The 12,399-nt window shown below is 43.0% G+C and overlaps 1 long non-coding RNA gene across 1 annotated transcript in view; it reads right to left on the reverse strand.

Annotated features, from left to right (window-relative positions):
- LOC128403639 (uncharacterized) overlaps positions 1-12,399 on the reverse strand; it is a 28,621-nt gene that overhangs the window by 2,848 nt on the left and 13,374 nt on the right. The window contains exon 2 of the long non-coding RNA XR_008327987.1: positions 2,640-2,799. This is a non-coding gene — a long non-coding RNA (uncharacterized LOC128403639). The remainder of the gene's footprint in view (positions 1-2,639; positions 2,800-12,399) is intronic.

Here is a 12,399-nt window from a genome sequence, read left to right on the forward strand (position 1 = left end):
GGGAATTAGCACAGCAATGGCAGTACATAGTGATGCTCTCATAAGCCAGTATTTCACATGACACAGGTCCAGGTTTAACATGTATAGAACATCAAGAGCAGCTGATCATGAACTGAGGCTCAAGTGGAACAGCAAGGTCTCTTACACTCCTTTCTGTCCAGGAGGAGACAATGGCTAGTCCTGGTGGGCAGAGCCAATCTGTGGCCTAAAGGTACATCACTAACCAGCTGTCACCTGCAGTTCAGTTCTTCACCATGTGGGATAGCTGCACCCAGAAGTTTCTGACTGTTCAGTGAATGCCTGTACAGTGGTACCTTGGTTTACAACCATAATCCGTTCCAGAGGTCCGGTTGTAAACCATAACAGGTTGTAACCCAAGGTGTGCTTTTGCCAATGGGGCTTCCCCCCAAAAATTGGTTGTAATCCAAAAAAAGGGACACACGCTTCCGGGTTTGACGTGATTGTAATCCAAAATGGTTGTAATCCAAAGCGGTTGCAAACCAATGTACCACTGTATAGCAATTAGTCATTTATTTGCCCACTTTTATAACACTGGAACATGGAGTCAACAAAAGGGACACTTCTCCATACCGAAATATCTCCCGGGATGTATCAGGATTCTTCCACTGAATTCTGTTCAGCTATGCGTGCACTTGGTTGCAGCTCTCTGTTCTTTCCATTCCGTCATGTCTTTTCTACACATCTGTGTTAGTGGTACATGCAGCAGTTATAGGAAATCTGTGATGATTCTGTGGGAATGGTGCATCCAATATACTATGCAAAGAGTTAATGCTGTAGCATAGAATCTTGTGATGTCACATACTAATGCAGGGTTTTGTTTTTTTGCAGTCAATTCAGTTATCAATTGTTGTGTGTGTTTTAACTGCAAGAGCAGTAAGTGTGCTGTACTATGCTTCTGCCTGCCTCAGAGCCAGTCTGTAAATATTAGCCAGTCTCAGACATAAATTCATGTAAATATGTTCCAGTAACATAAGTATCACCTACTTCTCTTGTACATTCAATCTACAAGAGCAAGTACAGCAAGTAAAAGCCATATGTTATTTTTAAACTTTAAAGGCAAGTGTTGCATGAGTGATTTTTCTAGGGGGGAAAGAAAACTATTTAAAAGGGTCAAATGATTTGGGGCAACTTCTGCACATCTCTGTAAAGTATAACCAGTGCCGGATTTACGTATAAGCTAAATAAGCTATAGCTTAGGGCCCCACTCTCTTGGGGCCTCCCAAAAAATTTAAAGGAAAAAAACCCTGGATGTACATTTCCAAAATATAAGATAAAAAACAAATAAAACAGCAACAGTGGCAAATGGCTTTAGATATCTATTAGGTCCATAAATTACCATATAGCATATATCCAACACAAAAAACAGTGACAATTTGTTGTTGACAAAGGACAGCTGGACATATAAAGGGCCCCATTACCTTCAGTAGCTTAGGGCCTCATCAAACCTAAATCTGGCCCCGAGTATAACTACGACAGATTCTAGACTCCAGCCCCCATTAACCCCAGCCAGCATGGCCAGCAGTCAGAATTGACGGGAACAGCAGTCCAATAAAATTTGGAGGGTCACAAGTTTCCTGTCCCTGCACTGAAGAAAGAGGACAGAGTCTGCAAGGCTATAGGACTGAGCAATCAAAACCATCCAAGGTTGAACCTTTATCACATCTTCAAAAGCAATATGGAACACTTGGTATTCATTCAATGGTTTGGTTTAACATATTTCTGTTAAAACTAAATTGAGTCAATCAGTGACACAGAGGGCATGTCACAAGTCATGTAGGGATGGTGGCATATATTTGTTCATGTCTCTGAATAATAGCACTTCATGAGCACACTCTCTTCCAAGCTTGGCTTGACCAGTGGTTTCCTGACCATGGATGAGAGCCTCAGCATGACAGCTCTTGAGCTCTCACCTCCAGCCAATCTACAGGCGTATGTACCTTGGAGTCTCAGCTACGCCATACTGTCAGCAGGCCAGAGCGCCATTGTAATGGCACAACTGCACTGGAGCTTTGTTTACTAAACCTATGGGATGATCAGCTGAAAGGTGTCAGATCTCAGGAACTCTTGACATAGATGCTGGTGACTGCCCAAACATCAGTTGTCCCAAAATGGAAAACTTTACAGTATTTATGACTTTTGCTTTGGTAAAAAAATATGTGAAGTTTCGCATTAGCTGTGGGGAGGGAACCACTCTCATAAATCATATGTTGCCAAAGGTTTGGAGGACCCTAAAAGAGGATGTTGGTGGGGTTTCTCTTATATGCAACAGACACACAGGACTCCCTTTTCACAGTACAATGTGAAATTTGGTTTTCCTAATGATCTTAAATACTTCACCAAACTAGTCAACTTTTGTTTTCTTTCTTTCTTTCTTTCTTTCTTTCTTTCTTTCTTTCTTTCTTTCTTTCTTTCTACACACACAGAGAGAGAGAGAGAGAGAGGGGTGGGAGACTTTAGGCCTAGTGCCAAATGTGGTCCTTGTTTCATTGAAATCCCACTTTATTGCAGCCAAATTGCAGATGTTTTGATTAATAACATCCCCATGGACACTGAAAATGAATAAATAAAAGAATGATAGAATTTGAAAGTACCAAAGACCCTCTTACCTGTGGGCTTACCTGTGAGTTACGTGTGATCTACAAATTGCCAAATTCCAATTCTCTTTAGAATACTTCTGGCTGTCAGTTTCAGCAACCTGAAGAAAGCTGCGCTCTCTCTCTTTCAAAATAGTGGCATCGAAGTGATCACCAGCAAATGCGGATGTAAAGAATGAATGCCCTGTGTGTTATAAACCAGACAGATTACTTCCTTACCCTTTCGGTGTTCTGAAATATACGTTTGGACAGCTACTTGGGGAAAGTAACCAAACACAAAGGCAAACAGCTTTTGAAATATACGAGGCAGAGCCTTCAACATTTTACCTGGATCAAAGCCGTTCTCAAAAGGGAATTGGCGTGGTGAAGAACAAGCATTCTGGTGCGTCAGGCTGATCATCCCTGACAACTTATTAGGAAACACAAAGCAGGGAGGATGGAAACAGTTCATAAGACTGATATGTTTTGTTAGCCTACAAATAAAAAGGCTGTCTAGCAGCTGAAAGGGATGGGATCACAGGCAAAAGTGTAGTTTACCAAAGCAGGTGTCATCAGTCCGTCGACTCCATCAGAATCTGGCATGGCAGCCCCAAACTGACCAGGAGGAAGCAGCAGCAGCAGGTGGGGGTCTGGAAGGCTGGAACCCAAGGTTGGAGGAGATGTCAGAGAAGGAGAAGCTCTCTACTCTGCCCCTCCAGTGGAGCATAGAGCCTCATCGGGGAGTTGGGAGGACTATGACCAGCCAGGTGGAGGGGCTGAACAGGAGGCAGCTGCCATGAAGCTGGTGGCAAGGCACCAAACACAGCCTTGCCACCGAGAAACAGGTGCCACCTCCATAGTTGGGATCAGAACACATCCACCTTGACTGAGTGTGCATGTGCACATGCAGCAGATTGATAGGGTGAGAGAGCCCCATGACCTTCCTCACCTTGTCTTGTCTCGAAGAGCTTGGTGGGAGGGGCGTGTCAGCTGTTGGGTGACTTCATAAAATCGGTCCAGGTATGACCCTTTTGCCTTGCTCTTGTACTCTGGAATCTTGACTCCTGGATCTTCTGCTTGCTGCTGCGCCCTGTACAGTGGTACCTCTGGTTACGTATTTAATTCGTTCCGGAGGTCCATTCTTAACCTGAAACTGTTCTTAACCTGAAGCATCACTTTAACTAATGGGGCCTCCTGCTGCTGCGCTGCCGCCGGAGCACGATTTCTGTTCTCATCCTGAAGCAAAGTTCTTAACCAGAGGTACTATTTCTGGGTTAGCAGAGTCTGTAACCTGAAGCATCTGTAACCTGAAGCGTCTGTAACCCGAGGTACCACTGTACTGCTGTTAGGCCAAATAAATATCTCCTCCTTACTCTTAAGGAAGATCTACTGTTGTGGTGTTTGGGGACAGGAGTCTGGCAGCAGGGAAAATAATAATGATTTGTTGACTAATCTGAGGGTCCCGCTTTATAGGCAGGGATAACAGGGAAGAGCCTTGTGGTGCCTTAAAAGTAACTCATTTGTTAAGTCATAAATTTACATGGGTCAGAGCCCACTTCACCAGATATTTAGAGTTTAATCTTGAGTTCACATGGATGTAAAGCAGGGGAATGCAGAAGTTAGAGTTAGATAGCAATGAAGTTTTAAAAAAGTATAGCCTGTTGACTATTCAGTTAGGGCTTAATAAGCACAGTGTCCCTTCACAACAGTTGTACATTGTAATCACACAGTAATACCAAGTAAATCAGCACCTGTAATGGAACAAGAAACCATTGTCTCTATTTACATCTAAATGAATGGAATTGAACTTATAGACAGGGATGTCATTGGCATTCTTAAGGAGATTTACACTGTCAGTTGCTGGGGATGACATTTTAATATAGTTGTTGTTGTTGTTGTTGTTGTTGTTGTTGTTGTTGTTGTTATTATTATTATTATTATTATTATTATTATTATTATTATTTCCCCAGCTTCCAACAAAATATTAAAAATACAATGAAGCATCAGACATTAAAAACTTCCCTAAATAGGGCTGCCTTCAGATGTCTTCTGAAAGTCAGATAGTTGCTTATTGCCTTGACATCTGATGGGAGGGCGTTCCACAGGGCGGGCACCACTACTGAGAAGGCCCTCTGCCTGGTTCCCTGTAACCTCACTTCTTGCAGTGAGGGAACTGCCAGAAGGCCCTTGGAGCTGGATGAGTCCTGGATGTGGTATGCCTACCATACCTTAGAGTTACCCCCACATTTTGCCACAAGCAAAATTTCAAGGTGCTCAGGGACATTGTCACATGTCTTTGAAGGGCAGCCAGAAGTTTTGATAAGATGATCAACATTTTCTGAGGTAGGAACTATGTACCTCCTTCCCTAGGACCCATAGAAAACTTCAGGGCAGGCTGTTAACTGATCAGTGCTGTGAATACTGTCTGCCTCTTATGGTCCTGGACTGGCTTTTGCAGCTGGTGAGGAAACTCTCCATGCAAAATTGATAAGATCTGGGACTAAAATTGCCAGGGAATTTCTTACTGAATCTCCCTTTATTCTCAGTCTGACTATTGGTCCATCTGCTCAGTATCATCCAGCCCTCCCTTAAATAAAGATTCTGGCTCTTTTCCCTAAACAATTGTCTTCAAACATGCTTGTTTTTCTGCTCAAGGGAACAGACCTTGTAGCTTTGATATGAAAAGGTTAAAACCAGGGTGTGTTTTTTTCAGCCTGAACTTACTGGAACTCAGTTCCGGCACCTCTCAGGTGGGCGCCATTGCCATTATAAGAGAACAAGGGAGGTGTTCCTGGTGATTTCTGAACCTCTTTTTCTAGAAAAATAGCACTGGTTAAAATGTTGTGAGAATACAATGTTTATAGAAAAGGGATATTATTGTTTTTTTGTATACAGAGCAAAGCTAACTTAGGGAAACAGTTCATTACTATAAGATGTGCTGATAGCTTGCGATTCAGAAGGTTTTATCTGCGTGGCCTTCAGATAGTCATTCTATATGCCAGAGGCCACCAACTGTCAAGGCCAGTGGGCACATTTGGAATTTTGAGAATGTGCCGTAGCCACAAAATGACTGCTGTGATGTGTGTGGCATAATGCAAAATATCTGGCATGGGGTATGTGACTGAACAAAAACTGGTGGTTGTGGAGTGTGGCAAAATGGGTGCCACAGCATTTAAAAGAGCAGAAAAGGAGAAAGGGACACAAATAGTTTTGGGTGTTCATATTGTTTCAGAAATTTGATTCTGCTTTAAATGCAAACTGAATCACAATTCTCCCCTATCCCTTCTGGCAAACATAATATTCGGTCTAGGGATGGGTGAGCTGCCCCAGACAGAGATTGCTGATACAAATAATAATAATAATAATAATAATAATAATAATAATAATACTTTTTATTTATACCCTGCCCTCCCCAGCCAAGGCCGGGCTCAGAGCGGCTTACAAGCAATAATAAAAACAAGTTGAATGATTACAACTTAAAAACAAAATTAAAATACAACATTAAAATATTGAAACATTAAAATATTAAAATGTAGCCTCCTCGCAGGAGGAGAAGGAAAAGAAAAAAGAAAGAGAGGGAGGGAAATCAAATTGGCTCCAAGCCAAAGGCCAGGTGGAACAACTCTGTCTTACAGGCCCTGTGGAAAGAAATCAGATCCTGCAGGGCCCTGGTCTCATGAGGCAGAGCGTTCCACCAGACCGGAGCCAGAGTTGAAAAGGCCCTGGCTCTGGTTAAAGCTAATCTAACTTCCTTAGGGCCTGGGACCATTAGGGTGTTGCTATTTATGGACCTTGAGGCTCTCCGTGGGGCATACCGGGAGAGGCGGTCCCGTAGGTACGAGGGTCCATGGCGTGAAGGGCTTTAAAGGTCAAAAGGAGCACCTTTAAAATGAGGAAATGATTCTGCTACTTTCAAAGTCCTGTCAGGGAAAGGGGGGGAAAGGGTATAAATAAATTGTTGTTGTTGTTGTTGTTGTTGTTGTTGTTGTTGTTGTTGTTCAGATTCTGAGTCCACCAGCCGGCCAATCTCCAAATCCTGATTTCCTCTCTCATAGAGGAAACACAGAGCAGTCAAATACAACATTCCTAGAGTAGACGTAAAGAGGAATGCTTGTCCCAACCAGTAAGTAAACTTCCTGTTTCCTCCTAGACTAGGACAAGACTTCCTCTACATGTGACCAGAGGTGTGACCTTACCTGTGCAGGTAGCAAAAGCACAGGGCTGGCCGCCATCTCTCTCTCTTTTCCCTTCTCCACCTTGCCTTCAAAAAGTGAGCAGCGGTGACTGCTAGCCCGCAGTCACTGAGACTAACTCCCATATGGGGTAGTTCCACACATGTATATATTTTGTAACTTAAGTCTGCCTTCTGGGAGCCATTTGTGAATAGAATGTGTGAGTAAACTTCTTTTATACTTTTTATACAAGACTGTGTTATGTCTATTCTTTTTAAGAGGGAATAAAGGGGAATTACCAGGAATATTATTTTAGAGGCTTAAACAAGCCTGGCAACAAGCTATCTGCCATGCAAGCTTAAAAGGGGAATGTTACTCTGCTAAGTTATAGAACTTGCTAACACAAGAAATCCACTTCTCTTCCCTTCCACTGTCTTCCCTGGCTGCTGCTATTGCTTCAGCAGTGGCAGTGACACAAGAGTGAGGTCTCACCCCCCAAACCTGAGTTCTAGCATCATACTATGCAGCAAAAAGGAGCAATGTGAGGCTAGATTATCATGATGCAATTGGGGGAATTACACCAGGGTCTACAGCAAGGGACTCTCTTGTCTCTGCTCACTTGCTGTGATTTTCCCACTGCATGCCTTGTTTTTTACAAGAAAATAATAAAGTTGAATTCAATAAGCTTTTTTAAAAATGCCTTTTGTAGGGAAGGGGATCCATTTTCAGAGGAGCTACACTAGGGCCCCAATTTCCTTAATCTGATCTTTGGCAATGCAGCTTTCTCAGTGGTTGTTAACATTGTACTAGCCACTTGAAGACTGTGAGGGATGTCAGTGGGGGCTTCAGAGCAGGCTGGGTAAGTCTGAGAGGGTGGGCTGGGCATGATGGGAGCAGGAGGGAGTGGAATTCTTCTCTAGCTCAGATTTTAATCCAAGTAAATATATATATATATATATATATATATATATTGTGGCGGAGGACAACATGCTTATATTCTATTTGAGGGACCCCCCAAATTCAAAACTCCAGGATTTGAAATAGGAATTTTGGTGATTGTTTGGTTGCATATTTTGGTGATTGTTTGGTTGTATATTTTAATTACAGAATTTGCATTTGAGCATTTTAATAAGATTAATCTGTTGTGTGTCCTAGTTGTGTGTTTTAATTGTGGATTTTTACATCCAAATGTGTGTGTTACTGGTTTTTATACTTGCCATCTACATAAAAGCCTGTTTTGACATTAAGTGGTATATACATTAATCAATAACAAAACTCCAACAACATCCCAAAATTTCTGTTTGGGCACTTCTGCTGCAAGCTGCGCAGAAATGGAACATTTAATGCTAGGCTTTTGATAGTGACAATGTGCTGGCAATAGGAAATTGTAGTTATTAACTGAGCATAGGAACATGGACAGCTTTAAGGCTAAGCCCTTTCACCTTTTTTTGTCTTGCTAAGAAGTCATGCTTTCTGGTAACATATGAGCATGCCAGGGGAGGAAACAAGAGTGAATAATACTTTCTATTAAAATATGACAGTGTAATATGATAAAACACATTGAGCCATTATTCAAGGCAAAACCCTCAGAAAAATAGCTCTCTCCATTTGTTTTCAGTGCTAAACAATTGAATCCATCCTGAATCAGGTACTTAAAGTCAGAGCTGCTATAAATCAATGAAGAAGAGAATTAAGTTTCAATTGACTTTCCTGACCTTGAACATCAAACAGGAACTACTTGAAAAATGGAGGCATTTGGCAATCTAAAATTCAAATGTGCTGCGATCAATAGATGTCCCCCCCCCCAGGCAAAAGGATGTTTGGAGCCCTTTGGTTGCCTAACCATATTAGTCTTTGAAAGCTGGGTTGTGTGGTTTTTTTGTGTGTGTGTGTGTGTGTGTTTTTATCAAGGGAGTTGAACCAGCTGCTCAGTTGCAACTCTGTGAGTAGCAAGAGACAATATTTGCCTGGGAATGAGCAACACACGTATGCACGCACACATTCAAGTTTCTAAAAGCAAAGCTGTTCTTTTGCTATTTCTGGTGCTTGCTCATCAGTATAAAGGGGAGCAGGGAGAACAAAGCTTGGAACTCATTGGCTTCGTAAATACAGGTGTGGTAGCAATAGCTGAAGTCAATGGAATAGATGTCACAGGCCAGAGGTGACCAAACTTTTTTGACCAGTGAGCACATTCGTAATTTTAAGAGGTGGCCGGGGATGCCAGTCACAGAATGGTTGCTAATGGGAGGCAGTTGACATAATACAAAATGGCTGCCATGGGGAGACAGTAAAGTGTAGTGTCAGGCTAGGACCTGGGAGACCAGGGTTCAAATCCCCACATGACCATGAAGCTCACTGGGTGGTGCTGGGTCAGGCACTGGCTCACAGGGTTGTTTGGGAAATTTAAATGGTTAGAAGGAGAACTGTGCATGCCACTTTGAGCTCCTTGAAGGAACACAACAACAACAAAACAACACATAATCAGATAGCCACCCCTTGCAACCTATTGAGAAGTCAGACAAGCTAATAATAATAATAATAATAATAATAATAATAATAATAATAATAATAATAATAATTTATTATTTATACCCCACCCATCTGGCTGAGTTTCCCCAGCCACTCTGGGCGGCTTCCAATCAAGTGTTAAAAACAATACAGCATTAAATATTAAAAACTTCCCTAAACAGGGCTGCCTTCAGATGTCTTTTAAAGAGAAGATAGCTGCAGCGGGTGCCACTACCAAGAAGGCCCTCTGTCTGGTTCCCTGTAACCTCACTTCTCGCAATGAGGAAACCGTCAGAAGGCCCTCGGCACTGGATCTCCGTGTCCGGGCTGAACAATGGGGGTGGAGACGCTCCTTCATGTATACAGGACCGAGGCCATTTAGGGCTTTAAAGGTCAGCACCAACACTTTGAATTGTGCTCAGAAACTTACTGGGAGCCAATGCAGATCTCTCAGAACTGGTGTTATGTGGTCCCGGCGGCCACTCCCAGTCACTAAAAAAGTCTACTCTAAAAAGTAGAGTTTAAGGGATTGTACCCGACTGCTTCTCTGGAAGCACTTAAAACATGTCTTGCTATGAAACCTCAGCTGCTAGAACCAAGCAAGTACCTAGCAAAACCTCCACTGATTTGCAAATGATAATCATTTTTTCATAGTTCTGAGTGCTTGACAGCTACAGCATGCCAGCAGAACATGCAAGCCCATAGCTCCTTTGACTGGAGAAGCTTACATTAAACTGTGCCACTAGAACCAAGCAGAATGTCTCAACAGCTTTTCAAATTTTAATAAATTTTGATAGCTTGACCTTCTGGAGAGCTTCCCCTTGCAAGCAGATCATGCAAACCCATAGCTGTTTCAGTAGGAGATGGTTAAACTTTAGCTTTTATTAGTTTATATCACTGACAGTCTGGCCTTCCTCCATGGAGCTCAAGATCCAAAGTAAGGGTTGTAGCCAACTAAATTCTACTCGGCATGGAAAGCCTCTTCTAAGAAACCCACCCCAAAATTCCTACTCAGCTCCTAATGGGTTGCTGCATATGAACCCAAAATGTTTCATAGAAGGAAGGAAGGCTTAAATGTGCATCTGCCCTCCTCCACAGCATCTAGAAGAGAAAACCTGGGGAAAGACTGCAGCTCAGTGGAACAGCGTCTGCCTTGCATGCAAAAGGTCCCAGATTCAATCCCTGGCATCTCTTCAGAAAGACTTCTTTTCTGAAGTGCTGGAAAGCCACTGCCAGACATTATAGACAACACTGAGCTAAATGAACTAATGGTCTGGTTCAGTATCATGTGGTTTCTTGTGTTCCTGCACTTAGGGGCAGGGTTATAGCTCAGTGGCAGAGCAGCTTCATGTAGTTACTATTGGCAAAACCTATTTGGTGTTTCGCAACTTTCTGACTAGTTGCAGGACCTTAGCCAGACCTAGCAGAGTAAACGCAGAATCCACAGAATCAATTGGCGACTTGGCTGCAGACAGGATAGACGAAGAAGGAACCAGGAACTTGTAGTTAGGTGTTTATTATATGCAGTGGACTATTTACAGGAACAGAACACGGACCTTTAGCTAGCTCTCTCATACACGACTCACAACTCGCACACTGACACACAGAACTCTGAACCTCTGAACTAACACATTCCAGTTAGTAGGCCATTAATTATCACTCCCTTGAGAGAGCTTGACCAATCAGGGAGCTGCCTCCATGCTTCTGTTATCACCAGGCAGACTTACTCCTTCACATGACCTTTTGGCTGTCTGACAAACCTTAATTGCCTCTGTGTGAGTAGCTGCACGTACACAGTTTCCCAACAGTTACAATCTTTGGCATCCCCAGGTAGGGCTGAGCGGGTTCCCTGTCTGACACCTTGGAGAGCCTCTGCTAGTCAGTGCAGACAGCATTAAGCTAGATGGACTATTAGTCCAACTCAGTATCAGGCAGCTTCTGGTGTCTCTACAATCCCAATCAATCACTGGGAGAATAGCAGCCAAACCAATTCATCAGTTCACCAGTGCAACTCTGATTATTATTCTTTTTCAAAATGTGAGCCTCATGAATGAAATATTGAAATATTGACCCATATCTTTTTGGGTCAGGATATGGTGGTGGACCAGGAACTCTGGGGACAGGGAAGAAACCTCATGTAGATATTATATATTTTCTTAATGGCTTGCATTGCAATAAAATAGTGGTAGACCATTGTAGTTGTTGCTCTCTGTAGCTCCTGTCTGTCGGATCTGCTTGACATAATTTTCTACTTCCAAGTTGTTGCCATCTTCCTGCCTGCTACGTATGCATGTGTATATATATAGAAGCAAAAAAATCTTTTTTCTTTGGTTTGGTTTTCCTCCTGCATTCTTCATTTCCACCCAGTCCTGGAAGGTTTGTTCCCTTTTCTAATCAAGTGAGTTGCTACCCTGAAAAACAAGAGTAATGGGGTGCCACAAGGCTTTTGTCTGGAGATTTTTCATACTTGTGAAAAGAGCATCATAAATAACTTACTAGAGCCAATTGGGATGTGGCTGGTTCACCACCCCTGGGTTAAAGGGTTTCTTCCTTGGCTGCAATCCAAGTGTGAGCCAGTGTGGTACAGTGGTTAGAGTATCAGAGTAGGACCAGGGAGAGCAGAGTTCAAATCCTCACCTGGCCATGAAGCTCACTGGGTGACCCTGGGCCAATCACTGCCTCCCAGCTTAACCTACCTTGCAGGGTGGATGTGGGGATTAAATGAGGAGGAGAACTATGTATACTGCCTTGAGCAGCTTGGAGGAAAAGGTGGAAGATAATTGCTTAACAAATAATAATACCTTTGAGCCATACTGGGATGGGTGGGTTAGACTGGGCAAAGGTGTCACTCTGTCAGCACAGAACTCTCCATTCCACCAGCTCAACATGCAGCTAGAAGTGCTACTGGCAGGATCTCTGTGGGTGGCAGCTTGCATAAAACCTCCAAAAAATGTCTTTCACAGGCAAGGAGGGGCTTGAAATAGCCTGGGATCTGCTGGATCTCCAGCTGGTCGCATTGCCATCTCATGATGGTGCCAGGACCTTTTCACAGTAATCTGCCTGTCCTTTTGTCCTGGCCAGTGTGATAGGCAGGACTTTGGACATGGCAGCGACCACAACAACCA

Source organism: Podarcis raffonei, chromosome 16, assembly GCF_027172205.1.
Source record: "Podarcis raffonei isolate rPodRaf1 chromosome 16, rPodRaf1.pri, whole genome shotgun sequence".
In the NCBI taxonomy this organism is placed as follows: Eukaryota; Metazoa; Chordata; class Lepidosauria; order Squamata; family Lacertidae; genus Podarcis; species Podarcis raffonei.